This window comes from Ricinus communis, chromosome 6 (assembly GCF_019578655.1).
Source record: "Ricinus communis isolate WT05 ecotype wild-type chromosome 6, ASM1957865v1, whole genome shotgun sequence".
Lineage (NCBI taxonomy): Eukaryota > Viridiplantae > Streptophyta > Magnoliopsida > Malpighiales > Euphorbiaceae > Ricinus > Ricinus communis.
The window spans coordinates 27,613,827-27,619,325 of NC_063261.1; the positions used below are offsets into that span (position 1 = coordinate 27,613,827).

At 39.0% G+C, this 5,499-nt stretch overlaps 1 long non-coding RNA gene across 1 annotated transcript; it reads left to right on the forward strand.

Moving 5' to 3' along the window:
- The first annotated feature begins 1,847 nt into the window (after positions 1-1,847).
- Positions 1,848-4,958, forward strand: LOC112535717. Its single transcript, XR_003079798.2, has 2 exons — positions 1,848-2,776; positions 2,913-4,958. It is a non-coding gene; the product is annotated as an uncharacterized LOC112535717 (long non-coding RNA).
- The last annotated feature ends 541 nt before the right edge of the window (positions 4,959-5,499 follow it).

The following is a 5,499-nucleotide window of genomic DNA, read 5'->3' on the forward strand; positions in this document are numbered from 1 at the left end:
AATGGTTGAGTACTGCGATGATTGGTTAATCCTAATGACACATGATGTAATTTGCCCAAATATCAGGCCTCACATTTTTTAACAGATGTTTTATTTGATGAACAAGGTAATTGAAAATTCTGAATTAAACGGTGAACAGTAGAAAAATTCGGATGTCCGAGGCGGGCATGCCAATTATCCAAGGTAGCAAGATACACAACAACATTTTTGAACATTGGAGATGGTAGTATGCCTTTTAGTTTATATAGACCGTGCTCATTTGTTCCCCAAAGTAGTGTCTTCTTGGTGTCCTTGTCCTTAACAAGGCAATGGTCAGTATGGAATTCAAAAAAACAATCGTTATCATGACAACATTTTTGAACAGATAACAATGATTTGGTAATTGATGGAACATGCAAGATTTTGTTTAAGGACAGAATGTGTGTAGAGGAAGGAAGAAAGCTAGTACTAGTATGAGAAATTGAAAGCCCATCACCATTACCAACAAGCAAACGATCCATACCTTTGTACTCATTTGCAATGCTTAAGGAGGCCAAGTCAAGAGTCACATGATGGGTGGCCCCATTATCAAGATACCATTCGGGTGTAGGTGCATATGATGGAAGAGGAAGCAAGCCACTAAATGCAGGTAATTCGGTCAGATGCGCATGGAACCTGTTTGGTGCATTTGAAGAAGAATGTACATCAGAGAAATTACGTCCCTGAAAGTTTGAGTTTTGACGAGGTTGAATGGTATTATCAAATCGACGACGACATAATAAGGCCATATGATTAGACAGGCCACAAATTTGGCAAGCAAAATGTTGGTAGCCTCGCCTGCCACCTCGTTGTCCGCTACGCACTGATGAAGGACGAAAATTTGACAAACCAGTAGTGGTCAAGGATCGCTACACTAGATATGCCAAAGGCAACTGAGTTGTGGAGGTTTCAGGAGTAATTCGTATGATACTAATTGGCCATAAAGGTCATTGAACGAGATGGGGTCAGTGTGTTACTGAAGGGGGCCTATAATGCCATTATATTCAGCTCCTAATTTGTGAAAGATGATAACATTAAACTCAGAGGTGGAGATGGCTTATCCAACTAATGTGAGAGAATCAACAATCACCTTTGCTTGATAAAGATATTGAGACACTAGTTTGTCTTCTTTGGACAGATTGTGTAATTCAATATACAGCTGTGTACGTTGAGCATGGCTGAGGACCTGATAGGCAGAGGCTAAGGTTCTCCATACTTCTTAAGCAGAGTTAAGTCCAATAAGATATGTATAGATTTCTTCTGTAATTGATGATAATAACCAGGAAAAAAGGAGTTGATCTTTAGCAAACCAAGTAGTGTATTCTGGGTTGAGAATAGATTGATTTGTAGTGGAATCAATAATCTCTTTTAAAGGTGCGATTTCAATACCATTGGCAATGCTATGAAGATTATAGAGATTGAAAAGTGGAGTAAACTGCAATTTCCAGGGAATGTAATTTTCTGAGGTTAGTTTGATTGAGAAGCTTTGTTGAATATTGGTCGAAGGAGTAATTAAAGAAGGGAGGGAGTTGAATGAAGGGGCTATAATGGTGTTTGAAGAGGAAGACAAAGATGAGTTTTGCGAAGTCATTTTGTGAGCCAAGCTCTGATACCAAGTCAGAGATGCTATATACCGGGAAAGAATGAATCTTGTCATTAGATGTGTGATGAATTAAATAGTGGTACAACTGTATAACAGCCAAAGAGATAAATATGTGAAAACAACTTTAACAAATATACAAACAGCTGTAAAAAATATAGAACTAACTCTGTAACAAATATACAACTGACACTTCAAAATATCCAATCCACCATTGCCTTATGTTCCTTGATTTCAGTAAATAGCCTAAATTCCCAAGAAATTAAACTAAGAACATGCTTTAATAACAAGCATGAAAATCATATTATTTATTGATACAGTCTAGAATAGATCGGCAACTATATGAATTCGACTTGGAGATCTCCTAGATATTTGCAAGGAAACAAGTTAAGAGGTTGCAGGTGTGGTACTTGAAAAACCATTTTGATACTTAAGTTAGTATGTAAGTGAAGGTTGGGATAAGATGTATAAAGGATTGTAGTTGTGTTACCTCATAACTGAAGTGCAATAGGGTATTTATAGTACTGTCTTACAAATGAAGCTAAACATGAGGAGTGTGTTCAAAAATAGGTGTAATAGGACACGATGTCCTATTTTTTCAGCCATCGTAGGAATATGCGTGTTGACAAATTAGGCGATCTTGGTAGGAGTTTAGTGTTTACAATGTTTGGATGTTCGGGATGATAGGAGGTGTGCTGATCATGACTGATTTATGAGTTCCCTATTTAGCTAGGCATGTATTAGATGTCCCCCTATAAGGTCCGAGTTAAAGGCTCGGCTTACATTTTGTAGGAATGTGAACCATCTGGGTTTTTAATTTTCGGTAGCAACAATTTTTGGTTTTGAAATTTGAAAAGACCAACCGTCAGAGTCCTTTTGAATATTTATGATAGATGTGCTGCTTGTAATATCTGCCTTGCTATTATATACGCCCTTTGTCATACCCATATTTCATTTTTTGCTTTTATTTTCTTTCCCTGTGTTCTTTTCGCATCAAGCCTTCCTGCTGCTTTGGGTATTTACTCCTATGTTCTCTTATGTTATGGTGTTTACTCCGCTTTGCACTCATAGCTTCGTTGACAGAGGTTCCATTTCAACAGTACTTCGAGTTTCCTTATCACAGCGTGAGAGCACTTTGCTTGTTCACTTATCGACACAGTAAGCTCTTCTTTTCTCTTTTGATTTTTCCTTTGTGCTCTTCTTTTATTATCTGATTTTGTTGTAGAAATTTGTGAGGATGAGTTCTAGAACTTTTGTTGATAGCTCAGAAGTTAATTTTCTATGATCTGATCAGATCCCCTTTAGCGAGAATGAGGAAACACTCAGCCATTTGCCAAGGTGCCTACGGGTAGAGGTAGCTTCGATAAGTATGAATCAGGATCTGGTAATAGTTGGATCTATTCCTCCGCCGAGGGCTCACCCTAGAAGGGTACGTAGGCATAAGGTAAAGGATGGTGAGGGAGATCTTGCAAAGAAAGCTCGTCATATCAAGAATGTTTAAGACTTTCCTAGCAGTCTTCAGCCGAAGTATTTAGCAAGTATTATTGATACCTACTGCATTCCATCCGAGTTTGAAGTGAATTTACCCAACTCAGCACTATTGCTGAGCAACTACTGGCAAAAGATAAGGTGTTGGTCTATTTGGAGAATTTGAAGGCAAGATTGCATTTTCCCTTGGATCCACTTATTGCCTCGATGCTTACTGATTACCAGATTCCAATATGCCAGCTGCATCCTAATGGTTTAAGGATTATTGCTGATGTAGAAAGATAAAACTAACTGGTCAGATAATCAAGGAACTTTATCTAATGGTGGTTAGGCTTGGTGTTGATCATTTCAGCTTCCAAAGTGGCCAGCGAATCTTAACTAACCTCCCTGACTTCATAAAGAATTGCAAAGATAAATTTATTATTGTTTCTCATAAGTCTGACAGGGGTAGCATTCCTAATACCTAGGTATCTTCACCAGTAGAGCCTGTGGATGCTCCCCTTTCTAAGAAAGAGGAGGCCACTAGGGTCCACTTTTTAGGGTTGCAGCCTTTAGATATTAGAGATTTCTTAAGTGTGTATTACTTTGGGAAGCCCTACCAAAAGCAATCTCGAAAAGAAAAAATGTCTGGTAGCAAGTCGTCTAGAGAGCCCTCCTAATCTCGAAAACCTCAAGGTGCTAGTATCTTGCTTTTGTCGAGATTACACATTTTTAAATCCTAGATTAATCATCATTTTTTTTTTGTTATTGCAAAAATGTTGAACATGAGGAAACTAATGGAGTAGAAAAAAACAAATCTCAATCTGGTGATGATGCTAAAGGCATCATGGGACCGGGCAAGGCAAGTATGAAAGCATCCCTACTACCTCTCGTGCTCCTCCGCCTTCATTGGAACGAGAGAGCAGTCAGAAGCACCCAAATAAAGAGCATGTCGCTGCCCTTGAGCACCTCGCCAAAAAGAGTAAGTTTGCTAATATGGCAGATGAAGGTGTGGATGAGCTCGGCTACTTTCAGAACAGCTTGATGAAGACCTTTGGGGAGGATGCTTCTGTGCATACCCCCCAAAGTGACCTTTGAGGTGTTTTACAACTATAGCCTTCCTACTGACTAGGAGCGACTTCAATCTACAGGCAATCTGAGCTCTTGGGGGACTTGTATGCTATTATGCTGGAGGTTATTTCCCTTTTTTTAAGTATAAAAATAGATGGAGTTACTTGTTCTAAGCGGGCTATCGATTTATGGAATTGAAGATGAGGCAATGTGAGAGGATCTGAGCTCGAGACTCGGAGATTACTTCTCTAAAGAAGGCGGAGGAAGACTTTAAGTCTAAGAATGACGAGCTTACTTCTATTCATGCCCATGAACTGTAAGAGAGCCTGACTCGCCATCACTCTGAGGTAGCAGAGAGGGATAAGCGAATTTATGCTCTTGAGGGCGAGCTGGTTGCTGAGCTGACTCTTTTAGAGATGGAAAAGAAAGGTCGCTTAGAGGATGCTAAGAAGATGACGAATACCTTAGTGGGATATAAAGCAGAGTTGATTTTCAAGCTATCATGCAGGTATCCCACATGTGACTTCTGGTGTATCAATGATATCTATCCTAATGATAAAGATGTTGGGAAGTCTTCACAAACTGAGCCATCGGATGATTCCGCCTTGCCTTCTAGAGATGCTCCTGCTTCTGATCCTCTTGCTTCTGCCAACCCTGAGAATGATATTTTTGTTGATGATTCTCTTTCCAATCTTGCCAATGATACTATTGCTCATGCTAAGTAATGTCTTTTCTTTTTCCTTGTATCTTATAACTTCTAATGGATTATATATTTTGCACAATGCAGTGTTGATTTTGTTTAGATTGGGTGCAATATAAGCTAGTGTCACTTTAGATGTTGGTGAGCTAAAATTTCAATACTAGACAATCCCTTATTTAGGCAAGCTCATCTCTAGCAGCTTAATCATGAGGTGAAAATGCCCTTAATAATTTCGGCAAGCTATGGTGAGTTATGCTCTAGCACCTTAATCGAGGCTAAAGATTCCTTTAATAATTTTGGCAAGCTATGCTCTAGCGCCTTAATCGAGGCTAAAATGCCTTTAATAATTTTGGCGAGCTATGCTCTAGCATCTTAATTGTGGACAAATGTGGATAAGCCTAAGGCCTTATTTGTCGCCATGTGGAGATTTCATTAAATATGTACCTTCGTGGGCGAGCTACGCTCAAGTCTTTTTGAAATTAAAATAACATTTCAGCGAATTAACTTCGAGCCCTTTAGGAAATAGAGAAAGATTGAAAACAAAAGTTGGCCGCCTTTATATGTAGTATTCTTTCATGTTGTCCGAGTTCCATGTTCTGGGCAACAGCCGTCATTGTATGTCTTGTAGCTTGTATGCTCCAAA